We start from the raw sequence: 23,516 nt of genomic DNA on the forward strand, positions 1-23,516 counted from the left end.
CACCCTGTGCCACGTGAGCGACATCTCCCCAATCGCCAGACTTTCCCCCAAGATCCGCGTGTAATCGCCACCCAGGGCGTCCCAGCATAACCTGAGAAACTCCACAGTCAGCCGGACCAAGCCCAGGGATTTGCCTCGAGAACAGGGAGAGGGCACCAGTAAGCTCCAGCAACGTGAGCAGAGCCTCCAATCCTTTAGCATCCTCTGGGCTGACCTTCAGCAGGTCCTTCCACAAAACGCTGCACACGTCCTCGCTGGACAGATGCGGAGAGAACAACGTGCTGCAATAGGTGAGGACCAAGAGGCCCATTGCCTCCAGATCCATGACAGCGGAGCTGCTGACGGACCCCCAGCCATTTGTCCAGCGAGTAGGAGAAGGGTGATGCGTGGTCCAAATCTTCCAGGATCTGGATCCGCGAGCTCACGTATGAGCCTCGGGAGCTTACAAGTGCAGGTCCCTCAGTGAGTTCTTCTCTTTGTACGCCTGTCACAGGGCCGGGACAGCGACAGCATGACGGATGTGGGACCAAGTTGTGGGAACTGATCCGTTCCCTCAACTTTTCCACCGATGGTTGGCCACGCTGGAGACCAGAGTGATCCCCCACTTCGAGGGTACAGTTAAAAACCACCCCCCACAAGAATGCGATACTCACCACTATCAATACAGCTCAAGAGAGTGGACACTTCTTCAAGGAAGCACGCTTGTTCACTAAGTGGAGCAGCACGCTGCCCAGGCAAATGGCGAGGTGGTGCAAGTGGCCCGGCACAAGTTCCTTTACCCCCAAGATCTCCAACTTAAATGTTGGGGCCAACAAGATCGTCACCACATTAGAAATCTGGGTGAGATGAGTCACGTAGACCCCACCCTGCCACTCCAGGAGCCAGCTGGATTCGTATCCCGGCACGGTGTGTGTTTCCTGTGGATTGAGAGATTGTCTCATCTGTGGTGAGACCCCCTTCTGCCGTTGATGTTGAGGCTGGCGATGGTTATCTTCATGTCAAAAGTCCTTAGAAACCCGTCATCAACATCGGACTGTGAGGAGCAAACGGAAGTGCACCTCGCCTTCCACTCCTCCAGCAACCCATCGAGGGACACTATAAACCAGCGCCTCTCAACCAGTTTCACTCCCGTGCCCTTCCCCGCTTTCTTGAAGGCGATATGGGCCGACCGGATGATCAGCTCCAGATTCGACCAACAGCCGAGCGCCAGCTGAACTTTATTGTGGCAACCCCTGCATGCCGTGAGGAATTCCCGGAGTTCCACCGTGGGGATGAGAGGAGACTCGGTGGGAGGTAAGCGGGACTCCACTACCGCACTGGTGATGGAATAAAGGTCGTCCTCCGTGCCCCACATCGAGTCCCCATCCTCCTCTGGGTCGTCACCGCCATTGGCAGACACACACCCCACACACTGTTGGGTGGATGTCCCGGCTGTGCCAGCTAGTCCTGCCTCCATCATGATCCCAACCCCAGGGTCGATGGTGGAGCAGTCCTCTTTGGCTTCTACTGTGCAACGGAAGCCTGTGGATACCTGCATACATCCTGGTTTGGAGTGGACTTTGACTGGGAGGGCTGACCCTTTGGAGCCTCGCCTTCACCTCCACTCAGGGTACACGACCCAGTGGCAGAATGGGATGCTTCTCCAGGAGTGTCCTCAGGCTCCCCCACCACAAGCAGGGCTCCACGTCCTCCTGCAGGAGGGGCTGCATGTACTGATGGATAGGGATCTCCTACCCAGACTTTACAGCCTTGATGGTGCTGGTGGGTGGAGGACCCTGGGGGCCTGAACCAGGAGACACTCCCCTCCAGCAGATGGGCCCTGTACCTCAGGGCCCTGCGTTACCTCTGTAGAGGGGTGACTTCTCCTCTTTTTTCCCACTTGGGCGTGAAGGCTCAGAGACCTCCATGTCATCAGAGGCCTCCAGATCTGCACCCTCCTTTTGTTTGGATACCCTGGGTCTGAGCCCAGCACTGAGGCAGGTGGGTTCCCCAAAATCGGGAGCTGGACTAAGCTCAGGGTCAGGTTCTGCCACTGTGTCCAGGGGACGCACCTCTCTGCGTTTATTTTTCCTTCACATCGTCCTTCCATTCAGACGGGCGCCCCATTCCACACCGGGGTCGTGAAAACCACAGCCTCCAGGACCGACTGAGCAGTGTCTGTTGGAGGTGCAGGGGGAGTGGGAGGAGATACAGCAGCACCACCCTGGGCCGCTGAGGTGGCGCTGGCGACGGGGAGGTTGGGGCAGTTCTTACGAACGTGACACACCCCCTTGCAGGCACAGCACCGCGCCCTGTCCGAGTCCAGAAGATGCACTAGGCCGCCCCCGGAACTCCCCATTGAAGTGGCCTTCCATGACATCCTCCCGTGCCAGCTGCATGAATAGCTAGCAGCGGAAGGAGTAAAACTGTCGGTGGCTGTTTTCCCAAAGGCTGAGCGGGACTGGGGTGATTCCTGACCTCCTCTTCCCCAGACGGTGTAAGCGAGGTCGGGGTAAGTCATTGGGAATAAAGGGCGGGACGTTTGAAAGTATCGCATGCTGTACAGTGACCCCCAGAGGGTCCACTGCCAGGAATGCCCCGCCCACAGTGATCCCCCTGCTCAGTGCCAGGACCACTGTCCGCTTCGTCTTCAGGAAAAACACTGCCTTTCCGTACATCTTTGAGGCTGTGACAATGGCCGAGGGGCCGACAACCTCGGCTATTACCTTAACGCATGCCTGAGCAGTCATGGCTGGGTGGTTGTAACTCTTCACCCCATGTTTTGAGGTCAAGATTTAAAAGGGTGATGGGGATACAGGAGCGGCTGCAGCTGCTGCAGCATAGGAAGTCCCGCCACAGGAGAGGACTGTGAAGCCATGGGGTGGAAGGTAAACCCACCGATGAATAAAAAGATTTTGAGACAAAGGAGGGGGAAAATAGAATAACAACAGCAAATAGAACAACAGATACTTTGCTGGGCTTTGTCCTAAGGAAGAGAGGCTGACGGAGAGAAAGGTTAGGAGGAAGCAATCTCTTTGTTGGTGTTTCTTTAAGGCAGTCCTTTCGCTGGTCTTCCAGTTGGTGATGGGGTTGCGGGTGGGGGGTGGCAGAGGGGGATCGGGAGGGGGAACGATGTCTTCAGCTGGGACAGCTGTAAGCTCCCCAGGCACACTTTACATCCTGTGTTGAGGGAAAAGAGAATGTCCCTTCACTTGGGCAGCTCCAGCTAGCCCAGGCTAGATTGTTGGGGTGGGAAGGAAGCTCCTCTCTGATGCTGTTAAACAAAGGATCTCCCTGTTCAAACAAAGATGCCCCACCCAAGATCATCAGGTCTCTCCCCACAACAATCAATGAAAGGTCTTCAACTAAAACCAAACTCACAACAGCTGTCAGTTATTTTCGTCTCCTGTATTCCTCTTTTGGAATATGGCTAGATAGAAAATTCTTCCTCTCTGTCTCTATTGCTCTCTCCCTACAGCGGTCACACAGCCTCCAAATTCGAGCATACAACTCCCAGTCCACAATTCGCAGTCAGCTGAGTATCAAAGAACAAAGAACAAAGAACAAAGATAATTACAGCACAGGAACAGGCCCTTCGGCCCTCCAAGCCTGCGCCGATCCAGATCATTGTGCACCCAGCAGTCAGTAGTCCAATTAGTCAGCAGCCAAATCCAGTGCTGTACCTGTCCTGGGTGTGTTTTAAGTGGAAAGTGTAGAGGGAGATTTACTCTGTATCTAATCACGTGCTGTAACTGTCCTGGGAGTGTTTGATGTGTACAGTGTAGACGGAGATTTACTCTGTATCTAATCACGTGCTGTACCTGTCCTGGGAGTGTTTGATGTGCACAGTGCAGAGAGAGATTTACTCTGTATCTAATCACGTGCTGTACCTGTCCTGGGAGTGTTTGATGTGCACAGTGTAGAGAGAGATTTACTCTGTATCTAATCACGTGCTGTACCTGTCCTGGGAGCGTTTGATGTGTACAGTGTAGAGAGAGATTTACTCTGTATCTAATCACGTGCTGTACCTGTCCTGGGAGTGTTTGATGTGTACAGTGTAGAGAGAGATTTACTCTGTATCTAATCACGTGCTGGACCTGTCCTGGGAGTGTTTGATGTGCACAGTGCAGAGTGAGCTTTACTCTGGATCTAACCCCCGTTTTTTTTTTTTTCTTGTGACCTTTATACCCCAGGCCCTTTTTATATATTTTTTTTTATTTCGAGGGGGCCTTTATTCCTCAGGCCCCCTTTATATACATACTTATATTTTTAAAATAACTTTATTAAAAACAGATAAATAAACAAAAAACTCAAATTAAAATGCCATTCTCGGCGCTGACAATGCACTCCAGTCCCTGCGGTGCCCACCGGTCGCGGAAGGCCTCAATCGTACCGGCGGACACCGCATGCTCCTTCTCTAGGGACACCCGGGCGCGAACGTAACCGCGGAAGAGGGGCAGGCAATCGGGGAGGACGGACCCCCCGACGGCCCGCAACCTGGACCTGTGAATTGCCACCTTGGTCAGGCCCAGGAGCAGACCGACGAGGGGTTCCTCCTCCCGGCCCAAGCCCCTACGCACTGGGTGCCCAAAGATCAGGAGCGTGGGACTGAAGTGCAGCCAGAATTTGAGGAGCATCCCCTTCAGATACTCAAATAGGGGCAGCAAACTCGCACACTCCGTATAAATGTGGAACACGGACTCGTCCAGGCCGCAGAAAGTACAGGTGGCCTGGGAGTCCGTGAACCTACTTAAAAGCCTATTGCACGGGACTGCTCTGTGCAGCACCCTCCACCCCAGGTCCCCGATGTAAAGGGGGAAGGCTCCCGCGTAGAGAGACCTCCATCGGGGATTCCCCTCGCCGCCAGATGGCAACGCGGACCGCCAGGGCGTGTCCGGCCGGCTGACGAGGGCGAGGAAGTGGAGAGTGTGCAGGAGCAGTCCGTACAGGAAACCCCTCCGCGCCGATTGGAATGGCACGGAGGGCATTTCCGAGAGGCGGCTCGGGTTGTGCGGGACTGGCTCCCGAGGAGGGTTCCGGGGCCTGGGTCCGATGAGCAGTTCCGGCCGAGCGGGGGTCAGCTCGGCCGGGATCGCTCCGCACTCCCGAGCCCCCTCGCCACCCGCAGTGAGGGACGTCCCGGGGGTTTCGGCTACTCCTCCGCCCGCCGGACCGTCCCCGGAGTCGGCCGCCCGGACAGCCGAGGCGCTCTCCTCCGCCGGCGGGGGAGCGCCCTGACTGGAGGCGACCATGTTCCAGACTCGGAAAAGATCCCGGTAAAAGACAGGCAACTCCCTCAAAGAGGCGCGGCTAACGGACTCCATCAGGAGCTGCGTGTCGTCTTGAAGGCAGTGACACTGGCGGAAAAAAATACGTCGCCAGCGCACACCATCTGGGAGGACGCTCGACGAACAGGTATCTCTGCAGGGTCCGAAGGCGGAGAGTCGCAGCCTGGGTGCGGACGCACACCAGCGACTGACCGCCCTCCTCGATCGGGAGACTCAGGACCGTGGCAGAGACCCAGTGTTTCCTCTTGCCCCAGAAGAAATCGACAAGTTTCTTCTGGATCTTGGTGGCAAATACAGGGGGCGGGGCCAAAGTGACCAACCGGTACCACAACATGGAGGCCACCAGTTGGTTTATGACCAACGCTCGGCCCCTGTAAGAAAGCACTCGGAACAGTCCTGTCCAGCGCCCCAGCCGAGCGGTGACTTTCGCCTCCAACTCCTGCCAGTTTGCCGGCCAGGCTTCCTCAGCGGGGCTAAGGTGGACTCCCAGATAGAGGAGGTGTGTGGTGCTCCACGCAAAAGGTGTCATCTCCTCCGGCAGGGAGTCCATCCGCCACTGACCAACCAGGAGTCCGGAACATTTCTCCCAATTGATCCTCGCGGAGGACGCGGCAGAAAAGGTCTGCTGGCAGTCGCGCATCCTCGTCAAGTCAACGGGATCTGTGATTGCGAGGAGCACGTCGTCGGCGTAAGCCGAGAGGACGACCCGCATGGCCGGCTCGCGCAGAGCCATTCCCGTCATCCTCCTGCGAAGCAGGCACAGGAAGGGCTCCACGCAGATGGTATACAATTGGCCGGACATGGGGCACCCCTGACGCACTCCTCTCCCAAATCGAAGGGGCGCCGTCAAGGACCCGTTAACTTTGACTAGACACTCTGCGGCGGCGTATAAAAGTCGGACCCGGGCAACAAAATGCGGCCCGAGTCTGAAAGCGCGCAGAGTCCCGAAAAGGTAATCGTGATCCACCCTGTCGAACGCCTTCTCGTGATCGAGGGAGAGAAAGGCGACCGACTGACCAGTCCTCTGGGAAAGATGGATCAGGTCCCGGACAGGGTGGATCACGATGTCCTTTTCGGGACTCTGCGCGCTTTCTGACTCAGGCCGCATTATGTGGCCCGGATCCGACTTTTATAATCTCTGACTTTTCTAATATTTATCAGTTCCGAAGAAGGGTCACTGACCCGAAACGTTAACTCTGCTTCTCTTTCCGCAGATGCTGCCAGACCTGCTGAGTGATAACAGCATTTCTTGTTTTTGTTTCAGATTTCCAGCATCCGCAGTATTTTGCTTTTACCAAGATCTCTCTGTTCATCTACACTACCAAGAATCTTCCCATTAGCCCAGTACTCTGCATTCCTGTTACTCCTTCCAAAGTGAATCACCTCACACTTTTCCGTATTAAACTCCATTTGCCATCTCTCAGCCCAGCTCTGCAGCCTATCTATGTCCCTCTGTACCCTACAACACCCTTCGGCACTATCCACAACTCCACCGACCTTAGTGTCATCTGCAAATTTACTAACCCCCCCTTCTGCACCCTCTTCCAGGTCATTTATAAAAATGACAAACAGCAATGGCCCCAAAACAGATCCTTGTGGTACACCACTAGTAACTAAACTCCAGGATGAACATTTGCCATCAACCACCACCCTCTGTCTTCTTTCAGCTAGCCAATTTCCGATCCAAAGCTCTAAATCACCTTCAACCCCATACTTCCGTATTTTCTGCAATAGCCTACCGTGGGGAACCTTATCAAACGCCTTACTGAAATCCATATATACCACATCCACTGCTTTACCCTCATCCACCTGTTTGGTCACCTTCTCGAAAAACTCAATAAGGTTTGTGAGGCACGACCTACCCATCACAAAACCGTGCTGACTATCTCCAATGAACTTATTCTTTTCAAGATGATTATAAATCCTGTCTCTTATAACCTTTTCCAACATTTTACCCACAACCGAAGTAAGGCTCACAGGTCTATAATTACCAGGGCTGTCTCTACTCCCCTTCTTGAACAAGAGGACAACATTTGCTATCCTCCAGTCTTCCAGCACTATTCCTGTCGACAATGACGACATAAAGATCAAGGACAAGGGCTCTGCAATCTCCTCCCTAGCTTCGCAGAGAATCCTAGGATAATTCCCATCTGGCCCAGGGGCCTTATCTATTTTCACACTTTCCAAAATTGCTAACACCTCCTCCTTGTGAACCTCAATCCCATCTAGCCTAGTACCCGGAATCTCAGAAATCTCCTCGGTAACATTTTCTTTCTCTACTGTAAATACTGACGCAAAATACTCATTTAACACTTCCCCTATCTCCTCTGATTCCACACACAACTTCCCACTACAATCCTTGATTGGCCCTAATCTAACTCTAGTCATTCTTTTATTCCTGAATCCTCTGGGAAAGATGGATCAGGTCCCGGACCAGGTGGATGTTATCCTGGATGGACCGGCCCGGTACCGTGTAGGACTGATCGGGGTGGATCCTGTGGGCCAGCACGAAGCCCAGGCGGGTAGACATAGCCCGGGCAAAGATCTTATAATCCGTGCTGAGGAGGGAGACCGGACGCCAGTTTTAAAGCAGGCGGAGTTCACCCCTCTTCGGCAGCAGTACGATGACCACCCTGCACCACGAGAGGGGCATCTCTCCAGTCGCCAAGCTTTCCCCCAGGACCCGCGCGTAATCTTCCCCCAGGACGTCGCAGAATGCCCTGAGGAACTCCATGGTCAACCCATCCAGCCCTGGGGATTTGCCCCTTGAGAGCTGGTGGAGGGCGCCAGTCAGCTCCGCCAACGTGAGCGGAGCCTCCAATCCTTCATCGACCTCCGGGCTGTCCTGTGGCAGGTCCTCCCACAAAACTCTGCGCGCATCCTCGCTGGACGGATTTTTGAGAGAATAATGCACTGTAATAAGTACGGACCAGGATGCACATTCCCTCCGGGTCCGTGATGGAGGATCCGTCGTCGTCCAGCAGCTCGACGAGCTGCTTACGGACCCCCCGCCATTTTTCCAGCGAGTAGAAGAAGGGTGAGGCGCGGTCCAAATCTTCCAGGATCTGGATCCGCATCCTCACTTACGCGCCTCGGGACCCTATGAGCTGCAGGTTCCTCAGCGCGCCCTTCTTCTCTTTGTACGCCTGCCACAGGGCCGGGTCCACGACGGCATGACCGAGGCGGGACTCCAAGTCGAGCACCTCCCTCTCAAGGCGCCCGATCTCGGCTTCCCGCCTCTTGGTCGATCACTTCGCGTACTCCTGACAGAAGACGCAGATGTGAGTCTTGCCCACATCCAACCATAGCTTCAAGGAGGGGAAGCCCCCCTGCTTCCTTCTCCAGTCGGCCCAGAATCGACAGAACGAGTCCCGAAATCGCTCGTCCTCCAGCAGCCGGTTGTTAAAGTGCCAGTACGCGGACCCCACCCACGTGCGGTGCGGAGTGATCTCCGCCCACACCAGATGGTGGTCCGAGCACGGCACGAGCCACATGGAGGCCGCCGAGACGTGGAAGGCATAAGCCTGCGCAATGTAGAGGCGATCGATTCGCGACCCCCCTCCTCAACTTCTCCACCGACTCCTGGCCGTGCTGGGGACCGGAGCGTTCCCCCACCTCGAGGGTGCAGTTAAAATCCCCCCCCCCGAGGATGATGCCCTCGCCGCTATCGATGGAGCTCAAGAGAACGGATACTTCTTCAAAGAAGCACGCTTGCAACCCGCCAGGTTTTGGGTGCGTGCACGTTCACAAAGTGGAGCAGCACGCTACCCAGGCGAGGTGGAGCAAGCGGCCCGGCACTAGTTCCTTGATCCCCAAGATCTCCGGCTGAAAAGACGGGTCAGCAAGATCGCCACACCACTAGAAATAGGGGTGAGGTGACTCATGTAGACCCCACCCTGCCACTCAAGGAGCCAGGTGGCTTCATCTCCCGGAACGGTGTGGGTTTCCTGCAGAAAGCTCACCGCGTATCTCCCTTCACTGTGGACTGAGACATTGTGAAATCTGCGGTGAGACCCTCTGCTGCCATTGATGTTGAGGCTGGCTATGGTTATCTTCATGTCAAAGGTACTTAAAACCCGTCACCAACAGCTCACTGTGAGAAGGGAGTGGAAGTGCACCTGGCCTTCCACTCCCCCAGCAACCCATTGAAGAACACATTAAAACGGCGCCTCTCAACCAGTTTCACGCCCGCTCGCTTGCCCATTATCTTCAGGGCAGCACAGACGGACTGGATGATCAGCGCCAGATTCGACCAGCGGTCGAGGGCCAGCTGAACCTTATTGCGGCAGCCCCTGCAAACCGCGAGGAAATCCCGGAGTTCCGCCGTGGGGATGAGAGGAGATTCAGTGGGAGGCACGAGGGACACCACCACATCACTGGTGATGGAATCAAGATCATCCTCCCTGCCCCACACCGAATACCCATCCTCCTCCGGGTCGTCACCGCCAGCGGCCGACACGCCCACCGCACACTGTGGGGCGAACGTCCCAGCCGCGCCAGCTGGTCCCACCTCTGTCAAGATCCTACCCCCAGGATCGATGGCGGAGGAGTTCTCTCTGGGTTCTATTGTGAAACTAGAGCCTGCAGGCACCAGCGTTTCAGGACCCACCTCCACCTCCGTCCCCAGAACAATGAGTGGTCCAGGGGAGACAGAAGTTCCCGACTCCGGAAAACCAGACGGAGCCGAGACTGGAGGCGGAGAGAGGAGGCCATCTCCCGCTTCGCCAGCACCCACAGGCCCAGCAGATGGGGCAGCATTCTCGGTTATAACCGTGTCGGGTGTCTCCTGGTTGGTGGTGGACTCCGGCTGGGATGGCCGACCCTCTGGGGCCTCGCCCTCCCCTTCACTCAGGGCATCCGACCCAGTAGCATTGGCAGAATGGGCGGAGTCCCCAGGCTCCCCCACCACTAGCAGGGCCCCACTTACACCTTCAGGAGTGGCCTGATGTCCCGCGGCCTTCCCCTCCCCTCCATCCTGAGGAATAGGGAGCTCCTGCCCGGACTTTGTAGCCGTGGTGGTGGCGGTATGGGAAACCTGTGGATCCGAGACAGGAGACAGCTCCCCTCCAACAGATGGGCCCTGCGCCTCATGGCCCCTTGTTACCTCTGTGCAGTGGTGCCTTCTCCTCTTTTTCCCAGTTGTGTGCGGAGGCTCAGAGACCTCCATATCATCCACACTCTCCTTTTTTTATTCACACTGGGCCTGAGCCCAGCCCTGGGTCAAGTTGACTTCCCGAGATCGGGCTTTGTGCTGAGCTCAGACTCGGGTAGTGTCACGGTGTCCAAGCGACGCGCCTCTCGATGTTTATTTCTCCTCCGCGCCTTCCTTCCACTTGGACGGTCACTCCCCTCCCTGCCGGAGGCCATGAAAACCACAGCCTCCGGTACCGACTGAATGGTATCTGGTGGTGGTGTAGTGGGGGTGGGAGGAGGTGGAGGGTCGCCACCCTGGGCCGCCGAGTTGGAGTTGGCAGCCAGGAGTCTGGGGCAGTTCTTACGAACATGCCCCACCTCCTTACAGACATGGCACCGCACCCCGTCCAAGGTCCAGAAGAAGCGATAGGCCGTCCCCTGGAATTCTACATTAAAGTGGCCCTCTGTCACCTCCTCCCGCGCCAGCTGCATGAATAACTGGCGGCGGAAGGAGTACACGTGTCGGAGGCTGCTCTCCCGAAGACCGAGCGGGACTGGGGTGAGCCCCGTCTTTACCTCCCCCAGATGGTATATGTGGGGAAGGAGGAGCTCACCAGGGATGAAGGGTGGGACATTGGATAGAATGAGCCTTTGCGCAGTGGCCTCCAGGGGGTCCACTGGCAGAAAGGTCCCGCCCATGGTGAGCCCCTTGCTCAGAGCCAGGGACACCGCCCACTCGGTCTTCAGGAATAACACTGCCTTCCCGTATATTTTAGAGGCTGTAACAATGGCCGAATGGCCGACAACCTCGGCCATTGCTTTCACGCATGCCTCTATAGTCATGTTCGGGTGGATGTAGCACTTGACCCCATGCTTCGATGTTAATAAAGCAAACGGTGACGGGGCAACAGGTGCAGCTGCAGCAGCATCTGTACGGGAAGGCCCCGCCACCGGCGAAGGAGCCCTTGCCATGGGGTCTAAGAGCCACGTCCACCCCCAAGAAACAAAACAAATTTACAGAATTTAAAAAAAAAGCTAACTTTAAACAAAGTGGAGTGGGAGTAGAGGAGGATGGGGTAGGATGGTAAAGGAAAAGGGGAGGATAGGTGACTGAGGCGACTGAGTGGAGGAAGGGAGAGAAAGGCTGAAAAGGATGTTTGATCCAACTGCCAGTTGGAGCACCTTTATCAAAATTAGTCCGAAACTGTCTGTTGTCTTCCAGTTGGGGGAGGCTTCTTCGCCCGGGACGGCTGGAGCCGCCCGGTACTCTCCTCTTCCGATTTTAACAAGCCATTCTTCACCCAGGCAACTCCAGCTGTCCCGAGCAGGCAGTTGGGGTGGTGAGGGAGCTCCCTGTGTGCAAGCACCAATACAAATACAGGGGCCCCGACTGGATTTGGCTGCCCCACCCCTGAGTCTTCAGGCCTCTTGTCCCTCCCCCAAACAGTTCAAACTTAAGAGTCTTTCAGGTGCCCTGACACACACCTCTCCAAAACAATTGCAGCCTTCCTTGATAGTTTCTCTCCACTCTGTATTCACCTTTCTCCAGTCTCCTCTCTCCAGTTGCTGCAGTCTCCACTCCCCACTCTGCAGTTGCTGCAGCACAGGTGCAGCTGCTCCCCCTGATTGCTGGCAGGAAGTGCTCCAAATTGACCAGCCAATCCCCGTGCTGTTGCTGTCCTGGGAGTGTTTGATGGGGACAGTGCAGAGCGAGCTTGACTCTATATCTTCCTCACACTGTACCTGTCCTGGGAGCAGATTAATCTAATATGATTAATATTCTGCATGTGTGGCATTCCTGAACATTAATCCCTGTGACAGTGTCTGTGCTGTTCTGTCCTTATATTTTAAAACTCTTTCAGTTGCTGTCTATCTCTGGAGTTTGTGTTCCTCAAGTTGTTGCCTCATTGGCTATTGCTGAGTGTTGTTATTGAACTGAAGCTGGCAGAAGCTGGCCGAGCGCGTCTACCCTGAGGCACAGTGTGGCTTTCGTGCAGAGAGATCGACTATTGACATGCTGTTCTCCCTTCGTCAGATACAGGAGAAATGCCGTGAACAACAGATGCCCCTCTACATTGCTTTCATTGATCTCACCAAAGCCTTTGACCTCGTCAGCAGACGTGGTCTCTTCAGACTACTAGAAAAGATCGGATGTCCACCAAAGCTACTAAGTATCATCACCTCATTCCATGACAATATGAAAGGCACAATTCAACATGGTGGCTCCTCATCAGAGCCCTTTCCTATCCTGAGTGGTGTGAAACAGGGCTGTGTTCTCGCACCCACACTTTTTGGGATTTTCTTCTCCCTGCTGCTTTCACATGCGTTCAGATCCTCTGAAGAAGGAATTTTCCTCCACACAAGATCAGGGGGCAGGTTGTTCAACCTTGCCCGTCTAAGAGCGAAGTCCAAAGTACGGAAAGTCCTCATCAGAGAACTCCTCTTTGCTGACGATGCTGCTTTAACATCTCACACTGAAGAATGCCTGCAGAGTCTCATCGACAGGTTTGCGTCTGCCTGCAATGAATTTGGCCTAACCATCAGCCTCAAGAAAACGAACATCATGGGGCAGGATGTCAGAAATGCTCCATCCATCAATATTGGCGACCACGCTCTGGAAGTGGTTCAAGAGTTCACCTACCTAGGCTCAACTATCACCAGTAACCTGTCTCTAGATGCAGAAATCAACAAGCGCATGGGTAAGGCTTCCACTGCTATGTCCAGACTGGCCAAGAGAGTGTGGGAAAATGGCGCACTGACACGGAACACAAAAGTCCGAGTGTATCAGGCCTGTGTCCTCAGTACCTTGCTCTACGGCAGCGAGGCCTGGACAACGTATGCCAGCCAAGAGCGACGTCTCAATTCATTCCATCTTCGCTGCCTTCGGAGAATACTTGGCATCAGGTGGCAGGACTATATCTCCAACACATAAGTCCTTGAAGCGGCCAACACCCCCAGCTTATACACACTACTGAGTCAGCGGCGCTTGAGATGGCTTGGCCATGTGAGCCGCATGGAAGATGGCAGGATCCCCAAAGACACATTGTACAGCGAGCTCGCCACTGGTATCAGACCCACCGGCCGTCCATGTCTCCGTTATAAAGACGTCTGCAAACGTGACATGAAATCGTGTGACATTGATCACAAGTCGTGGGAGTCAGTTGCCAGCATTCGCCAGAGCTGGCGGGCAGCCATAAAGACAGGGCTAAATTGTGGCGAGTCGAAGAGACTTAGTAGTTGGCAGGAAAAAAGACAGAGGCGCAAGGGGAGAGCCAACTGTGGAACAGCCCCAACAAACAAATTTCTCTGCAGCACCTGTGGAAGAGCCTGTCACTCCAGAATTGGCCTTTATAGCCACTCCAGGCGCTGCTTCACAAACCACTGACCACCTCCAGGCGCGTATCCATTGTCTCTCGAGATAAGGAGGCCCAAAAGAACAGAATGTTATTGAACTATGGGAGCAGTCACTGCCGGTCGCCATAATGACCTCGCTCAACTGACCCTCTCCACCCAGTCCATCCCACTCCACAGCCAGTGTCTGTGGCTGAACCAACTTGTTCACAACCTAGGCTTCCGAAAGAACTCTGAGCCGAGCTGCCAGTTCCATCAGCCAGACCACTTACTTTCACCTCCATATCATTGCCTGTCTCTGTTTCTGCCTTGGTTAATCTGCTGCTGAATCCCTCTTCCATTCCTTTGTTAGCTCCAGATGCAACTATTCCAATCTTCTCATCACTTACATCCTCCCTTCCCTCCTTATAAACTTGATCCCATCGAAAACTCTGTTGTATGTATCCTAATTCACACTCAATCCCATTCATCCATCATGCCTGAACTTGCTGTTCTACATTGGCTCCTGGTCTGGTAACTCTGTCCTCCTGAAGTCTCTGACTATCCACCTCACAGTTTACATCTCCCAGCTCCACAGCATCTGCAAACGTTGAAATTATGCCATTTATATTTACGTCTGTGCCATTAATGTGTGACAAAAGGAGGAGTGATCCTAATACTGATCAATGGGAAACACTGTACCTGTCCTGGGAGTGTATAATGGGTACAGTGTAGAGGGAGCGTAAACGGGCGGCACAGTGGTTAGCACTGCAGCCTCACAGCTCCTGGTTCAATTCTGGGTACTGCCTGTGTGGAGTTTGCAAGTTCTCCCTGTATCTGCGTGGGTTTCCTCCGGGTGCTCCGGTTTCCTCCCACATGCCAATGACTTTCAGGTTGATAGGATCATTGAACATTATAAATTGCCCCTAGTATAGGTAGGGAAATATAGGGACAGGTGGGGATGTGGTAGGAATATGGGATTAGTGTAGGATTAGTAAAAATGGGTGGTTGATGGTCGGCACAGACTCGGTGGGCCGAAGGGCCTGTTTCAGTGCTGTATCTCTAAACTAAACTGAACTAAAACTAAACTACTGTATACTCCCAACCAGTTTCAACAACAACTATTCACAACTTCTCTCTGCTTTCTGTTTCTTAGCCAGTGTCATATCCACACTGTCCCTGCCCCTTTAATCCATGGGCTGTAGTTTTCCTGACAAATCCATTAGATGGCACTTGATCAGATGACATTTGAAAGTCCATATAAATAACATCAGCCATGCTGCCTTCAACAAGCCGCTCCATGACGTCATTGAAGAACTCGATCAAGTTTGTCAGACATGATTGGCATTAACATATCCAGGATGCTTGTCATTTATAAACTCCTGTTTCTCCAAGGCAAAAAGGATTTGTCCCAGATTACAGTCTGTAATAGTTTCCCCAAATTTACATCGATGTTATTCTGGTGGAACTGTGATTCCAGAGTTTATCCATTTATCTTGTTTTAAACAGGATGATACATTGAGGAATCTGTAGTAATCTATCACCACTGCCATCTCCGAGGAGCATTGTAAGATTCTGGCCATTTCCTCTGCTATTTCAACCATTCTTTCCATCAGCAACCCTCATACATCCACCTGGAAAGCGTAAACGTTATTCATTATCATGGTACCAACAGTGTTGGATTGATATGTGTTAACTGAGCCTGTTTGTTAAGTGACTGTAATTAATGCCAGTCTCCATGAACCCTAATTGTGTCACTGGAGGGTTTCCATCTTCTATTAATAAGCGGATCCTCTCAATGTGTTATCCCTTAGTGTCAGCGGGAACATCATCCCCGGCACTAACAGGGAACAGCGGCTCCAGAAAGAGGGAAAGATCAGAATCTGAGAACAATAGATTGGAATGTTACAATGACTCAAAATATGAGAACAATAGATTGGAATGTTACAATGACTCGAAATATGAGAACAATAGATTGGAATGTTACAACAATAGACAGGAGTTTATCCGATTGGTTTGATAGTCTTACTGCAGATGATGATTGGATACCATCAGCATGGCGGATTTATGATGCACTTCGGATGATTCAATACATTTATTATCCCATCCTAGCTATTGTTGGTGTCTCTGGTCAGTCTTTCTGTCCAGCTATTAATTCTATAAAACATGTTTAACTGCGTTACTGTCCTTGTTATTTCAGCACTGGGGAGATTGAAGCCATAGTTTTCAATCCACAATGCAAACTCTATTCTCTACTTCATGAATCCACCAATATATGAGGCTGACACAAACTGTTCACTTCCTCGCTGATTGATTTGACCCTAAGCTGAGTTCCAATACTGCATCCTGTCCATCACCATTCCTGTCTACTGCCACCTCCGTAATATCATCCCCTGTCTAAGACCATATGCTCCTTCAACCACTATGTGTCGCTTTGTTAAAACCAGACTCGACTGTCCTAATGTCAAGCGACAAGTCTCCCAGTTACAAACCTTCATGAACCACAGCCATTGAAATCTTTGCTGCTTGTCCCCTAACTCACACCAAATTCCAATCACCCATTAACCCTGTGCTCACAGATATACAATGGTTCCTGGTCCAGTCGCACCACAATTCTATTCTTCTTATTCTTGTGTTCAGAATCCTCCATGACCTCACCCCTCCAATTAGTCCCATTCACCAGTCAGTTTGCCATATTCCTGCAAATTGTTTCCCTTGCAATATTGATACAATTCAATTTTAAAAGTGAATTTTCTCCCTCTATATCTCTCTGTGGCTTTAATTTTGGACTCTTTAGAGCCACTGGTGCTGAAGCTATGGCTCCTAGAACCCTTAAAAAGGTAGGATGCGCTACCGGTCACTCGTGGCTTCTCTCCAGTGGTGTTTCATGCTGAGCAGGGCATTCCGAAAGCATTGACACACGTATTTGAAACTTGGTCTGTACATGTCCACTGACCGCCTCTGTTAGTCACTCTTAGCTGAACATACAGTCAGCAGCACGAAGAACACTCTCTAGTGTTAGTTAAAAGGACCAGGCATCCAACTTACAGTTGAGGGGCGTTTGACTTACTTCTGCTATTGTAAAGTTAGTGGAGGTGCTGTGGATGGTTTTCTGGAAATTGTGTTGTGTGCTGCTGCAGACATTCAGGGAGGACAGAGGATTTGGTGACCCAACTCTGGACGGGGTATGGGGACTGTAGTTACAGTGTCTCTGGGTCTGTAGCATGACCAACAAATGAAGCAGAGTCTGCAGAGAGCGGAGCTGTGTAAACAGGGAGGAGGAGTGTGCTCTGCCCTACCCAGCCCGGGTTTTCTACCAACACCTAACCCAGGAGCAGTGTGTGAGGTGACTCTGATTTAATAAGGAGATGGTCACAGAGCTGTATCACCTCCTGCAACACGACCTTGAGCCTGACACCAGGGTGAGGACGGAGCTGTCAGTGGCTGTTAAGGTCACAGTTTCATTGAACTTCTCTGTATCCGGATCTTTCCAGATGGGCGCACGTGACATATTCAACATCTCCGAGTCTGCTGTCCATTTATGTATCCGTTAGGTGATGAAGGCCATCTATGCCGAGTGAGGTGAATACATCATTTTCTCCCTCACACTCTCCATGTGCCTCTTGAGTGTTTCCCAGATAATTGTTTCTATACCCTGACTTACCACTCATGTTGAACAGAATGGCCTGTAGTTGCTCGGACGGTCCTTACACCCATTCCAGTATAAGGGTATCACATTTACCACTCTCCAATCTTCTGTCACCTCGCCCATATAAGGACGAATGTAAGATTATGGAAAGCTCTTCTGCTATCTACATACCCACTTCCTTTAACCATCCAGACCTGGTGGATTATCTGCTCTAACATAGCTAGCCTTTCCCGTACCTCCTCCCCCTGAATTTTCACTCTCTCCATTGCCTCTACTCTCTCCACTTCCACTAATATTTTATAAGTTTCCTGTTCCAACAGCGAAACGAAGTAATCATTTGCTATTTTAACCTTCCCTGTGCCTTGAAGCATATATACACGCTTTGTCCCGGATAGTCACCACCTCACCTCGTCCTATCTGATTGATATCTACATGCCTGGACCAAATGTTTGTATTGCCTATTAGAAGATCTTCGGGTTCTCTTTTATGTTGGATGATAGTGCATGTTTAATGTGGTGGATGAAGTGCTGATCAATCGGTCTGCTTTGTCCTGGATGGTGTAAAACTTCCTGAGTGTTGTTGGAATTGCACTCATCCAGGCAAGTGGAGATTATTTCGATGAACTCCTGACTTGTGTGGAGCAAACTTTACTTGTCAATTATCAGCCTAAGGCTGGATATTGTCGAGGTCTTGCTGCATTTAGGTATGGACTGCTTCAGTACCTGAGCAGTCACAAATGGTACTAAACCCGATTCAGTCATTCACAAATACTCCCATTTCTGACCTTATGATGGAGGGACAGTGATTGATGAAGCAGCTGAAAATGGTTGGGCCTAGGACACTACCCTGAGGAACTCCTGCAGTGATGTCCCGGGACTGAGATAATTGATCTCCAACAACCACAACCATCTTCCTTTGTGCTAGGTATCACTCCAACCAGCAGAGGGTTTCCCCCCTGATACCCATTGACTTCAGTTTTGCTAGGGCTGCTTGATGCCATACTCGGTCAAATGCTGACTTGATGTCCAAGGCAGTCACTCTCACCCGACCTCTGGAGTTCAGCTATTTTGTCCATGTTTGAACCAAGATTCTAATGAAATTAGGAGATGAGTGGATCTAGGGGAACTCAAACGGATCATCGTTGAACAGATTACTGGTGATTAAATGCCACTTGATAGCACTATTGATGACACCTTCCATTACATGGCTGATGAATGACAGTAGGCAGAATGGTGGTGGAAGCATGGCTGTTGGAACACTTCCGACCTACCCTTAAGGAGACGGAAAATTGGCATACAGGCCCGTGAGGGCCAATATTCAGACTGTAACTGCTCGCCGTGGCGATCAGTATCCTTGACTAGGAGATGAATATTACAAATGTACCAGCTCGGAATGGTGATCAGTATCCTGATCTGGTTGACCCACATTGACATGTACCAGCTCGGCATGGTGATCAGTATCCTGGGCTGGGTTGACCCACATTGACATTGTACCAGCTCGGCATGGAGATCGCTATCCTGGGCTGGGTTGACACTTATTGACGTTGTACCAACTCGGCATGGCGATCAGTATCCTGCACTGGTTGACCCAAATTCACACTGTGCCAGCTCGGCCTGGAGATCAGTATCCTGGGCTGCTTGACCTGTATACGGACTGCACCAGCTCAGCATGGTGATCCGTATCCTGGGCTGGTTAACCCATATTCACACTGGACCAGCTCAGCATGGTGATCAGTATCCTGGGCTGGTTGACCCATATTCACACTGGACAAGCTCAGCATGGTGATCAGTATCCTGGGCTGGTTGACCCATATTCACACTGGACCAGCTCAGCATGGTGATCAGTATCCTCGGCTGGTTGACCCATATTCTGACTGTACCATCTCAGCCTGGTGATCAGTATCCTGGGCTTGTTCACCATATTCACTCTGTGCCAGATCCGCAAGGTGATCAGTATCCTGAGCTGGTTGACCCATATTCACACTGGACCAGCTCAGCAATATATTTAGTATCCTGGGCTGGTTGACCCATATTGTGACTGTACCATCTCGGCCTGGTGATTAGTATCCTGGGCTGGTTGACCCATATTCTGACTGTACCATCTCGGCATGGTGATCAGTATCCTGGGCGGGCTGACCCATATTCACACTGTAGAAGACCAGTATGGTGATCAGCACCCCGAGAAATGCAGGGAAGTTATGCTGACTCTTTATAAAGCTTAACTAGACTACTGCGTCCAGTTCTGGTGACCACACTTTTGGAGGAATGTGAAGGTGCTTCTGTGCGTGTGGAGGAAATTTACCAGAGTGTTTCCAGGGATGCGGGATTTTGAGTACAAGGTTATTGTGGTAAATCTGGTGTTATTTTCCTTGCAGAAAGGAGAATAAGGGGAGTTATGAAGGAGGTTTACATGATTATCACAGGTTTAGATAAGGTAAACAAAGAAAATCTGTTCCCTGTAGGTGATGGTACAAGGACTAGAGATAAGGTTTGGGTAAGAGATGCAGGGGAAATGTGAGGATGAACTTTATTATGTACTGTGCGATAGACAGAGCTAAGCAATTCCATAACTAACGGATCAGATCTAAGATCTGCAGTCCTGCCACATCCAGTCGTGAATGGTGGTGGACAATTAAGCAACTAACTGGAGGAGGTGGCTCCACAAATATCCCCATTCTCAATGATGGGGGAGCCCAGCACATCAGTGCAAAAGATAAGGCTGAAGCATTTGTAACAATCTTCAGCCAGAAGCGCCGCTGGAAGCCTCCCATACTTTACTTTGTATTCTCCATTCACAAAGTTTATTTTAACAATTTTAAACTTAAGTTAAAAGATTAGAATAACAAGGGGTTTTAAAAGAAAGAAAACAAAGGAAATAAATTGCTTCAGTTGTTTTGATCTGTTCTTTCTTCAAATTGCTTTCAAACAATTGGAATTAAAACTGAAAACAGAGGTGAATTCTCACAAGTAAACATTCTAACTCCAAACAGAGTGATTAAACCTGTAGTAAACCTCAGTCCGAGTCATCCACATCCATGGATGCGTGTTTCTCTTTCTATTTCTCTTCCCTCCACACCTCTCTCTCCCGCCCTCTCTCTGTCTCACTTTCTCTCGCCGTCTCTCTCTCTTTCCCAGCACAAAGGAATTAGAATAAAGAAAAAGAACAAAAAAAATTACAGCACAGGAACAGGCCCTTCGGCCCTCCAAGCCTACGCCGATCGAGATCCTCGATCTAAACCTGTCGCCAATTTTCTAAGGGCCTGTATCTCTTTGCTTCCTGCCCATTCATGTATCTGCCTAGATAGATCTTAAAAGACGCTACCACCTCCGCTGGCAACGCGTTCCAGGCACCCACCACACTCTGCGTAAAGAACTTTCCACGCATATCCCCCCGAAACCTTTCCCCTTTCACTTTGAACTCGTGTCCTCTCATAATTGAATCTCCCACTCTGGGAAAAAGCTTCTTGCTATCCACCCTGTCTATACCTCTCATGATTTTGTACACCTCAATCAGGTCCCCCCTCAACCTCCGTCTTTCTAATGAAAATAATCCTAATCTATTCAACCTCTCTTCATAGCTAGCGCACTCTATAGCAGGCAACATCCTGGTGAACCTCCTCTGCACCCACTACAAAGCGTCCACATCCTTTTGGTAATGTGGCGACCAGAACTGCACGCAGTATTCCAAATGTGGCCGAACCAAAGTCCTATACAACTGTAACATGACCTGCCAACTCCTGAACTCAATTCCCTGTCCGATGAAGGAAAGCATGCCGTATGCCTTCTTGACCACTCTATTGACCTGCGTTGCCACCTCAGGGAACAATGGACCTGAACACCCAAATCTCTCTGTACATCAATTTTCCCCCGGACTTTTCCATTCACTGAAAAGATCACTCTTGAATTGGATCTTCCAAAGTGCATCACCTCGCATTTGCCCTGATTGACCTCCATCTGCCATTTCTCTGCCCAACTCTCCAATCTATCTACATTGTGCTGTATTCTCTGACAGTCCCCTTCATTATCTGCTACTTCACCAATCTTAGTGTCGTCTGCAAACTTGTTAATCAGACCACCTATACTTTCCTCCAAATCATTTATGTATATCACAAACAACAGTGGTCCCAGCACGGATCCCTGTGGAACACCGCTGGTCACACGTCTCCATTTTGAGAAACTCCCTTCCTCTGCTACTCTCTGTCACCTGTTTCCCAGCCAGTTCTTTATCCATCTAGCTAGTACACCTTGGACCGCATGCGCCTTCACTTTCTCCATCAGCCTACCATGAGGAACCTTATCAAACGCCTTACTGAAGTCCATGTAGATGACATCTACAGCCCTTCCCTCATCAATCATCTTTGTCACTTCCTCTAAGAATTCTATTAAGTTGGTAAGGCACGACCTTCCCTGAACAAAACCATGTTGCCTATCACTGATAAACCCATTTTCTTCCAAATGGGAATAGATCCTATCCCTCAGTATCTTCTCCAGCAGCTTCCCTACCACTGACGTCAGGCTCACCGGTCTATAATTACCTGGATTATCCCTGCTACCCTTCTTAAACAAGGGGACAACATTAGTAATTCTCCAGTCCTCCGGGACCTCACCCGTGTTTAAGGATGCTGCAAAGATCTCTGTTAAGGACACAGATATTTCCTCTCTCGCTTCCCTCAGTAACCTGGGATAGATCCGGACCTGGGGACTTGTCCACCTTAATGCCCTTTAGAATACCCAACACTTCCTCCCTCCTTATGCTGACTTGACCTAGAGTAATCAAACATCTGTTCCGAACCTCAACATCTGTCATGTCCCTCTCCTCGGTGAATACCGATGCAAAGTACTAGTTTAGAATCTCACCCATTTTCTCTGACTCCACGCATAACTTTCTTCCTTTGTCCTTCAGTGGGCCAATCCTTTCTCTAGTTACCCTCTTTCTCCTTATATATGAGTAAAAGGCTTTGGGATTTTCCTTAACCCTGTTTGCTAATGATATTTCATGACCCATTTTAGCTCTCTTAATTCCTCGCTTCAGATCGGTCCTACATTCCCGATATTCTTTCAAAGCTTCGTCTTTCTTCAGCCACCTAGACCTTATGTATGCTTCCTTTTTCCTCTTAACTGGTCTCACAATTTCACCTGTCATCCATGGTTCCCTAATCTTGCCATTTCTATCCCTCATTTTCACAGGAACATGTCTCTCCTGTACGCTAATCAACCTCTCTTTAAAAGCCTCCCACATGTCACATGTTGATTTGCCTTCAAGCAGCTGCGCCCAATCTACATTCCCCAGCTCCTGCCGAATTTTGGTATAGTTGGCCTTCCCCCAATTTAGCACTCTTCCTTTCGGACCACTCTCATCTTTGTCCATGAGTATTTTAAAGCTTACAGAATTGTGATCACTATTCCCAAAGTAGTCCCCTACTGAAACTTCAACCACCTGGCCGGGCTCATTCCCTAACACCAGGTCCATTATGGCCCCTTCCCGAGTTGGACTATTTACATACTGCTCTAGAAAACCCTCCTGGATGCTCCTTACAAGTTCTGCTCCATCTAGACCTCTAACACTAAGTGAATCCCAGTCAATGTTGGGTAAATTAAAATCTCCTATCACCACCACCCTGTTGCTCCTACATCTTTCCATAATCTGTTTACATATTTGTACCTCTATCTCATGCTCGCTGTTGGGAGGCCTGTAGTACAGCCCCAACATTGTTACCGCACCCTTCCTATTTCTGAGTTCTGCCCATATTGCCTCACTGCTCGAGTCCTCCATAGTGCCCTCCTTCAGCTCAGCTATGATATCCTCTCTGACCAGTAATGCAACTCCTCCTCCGCTTTTACCTCCCTCTCTATCCCGCCTGAAGCACCGATATCCTGGGTTATTTAGTTGCCAATCATGCCCTTCCCTCAACCAAGTCTCAGTCATAGCAATAACATCATACTCCCAGGTACTACTCCAAGCCCTAAGTTCATCTGCCTTACCTGCTACACATCTTGCATTAAAACAAATGCACCTCAGACCACCAGCCCCTTTGCGTTCATCATCTGCTCCCTGCCGACTCTTCCCCTTCGTCACACTGACTTCATTATCTAGTTCCTTACAGGCTTTAGTTACTACCTCCTTGCTGTCAACTGACC

Source organism: Heterodontus francisci, unplaced genomic scaffold (genome assembly GCF_036365525.1).
Source record: "Heterodontus francisci isolate sHetFra1 unplaced genomic scaffold, sHetFra1.hap1 HAP1_SCAFFOLD_445, whole genome shotgun sequence".
Classification (NCBI taxonomy): domain Eukaryota; kingdom Metazoa; phylum Chordata; class Chondrichthyes; order Heterodontiformes; family Heterodontidae; genus Heterodontus; species Heterodontus francisci.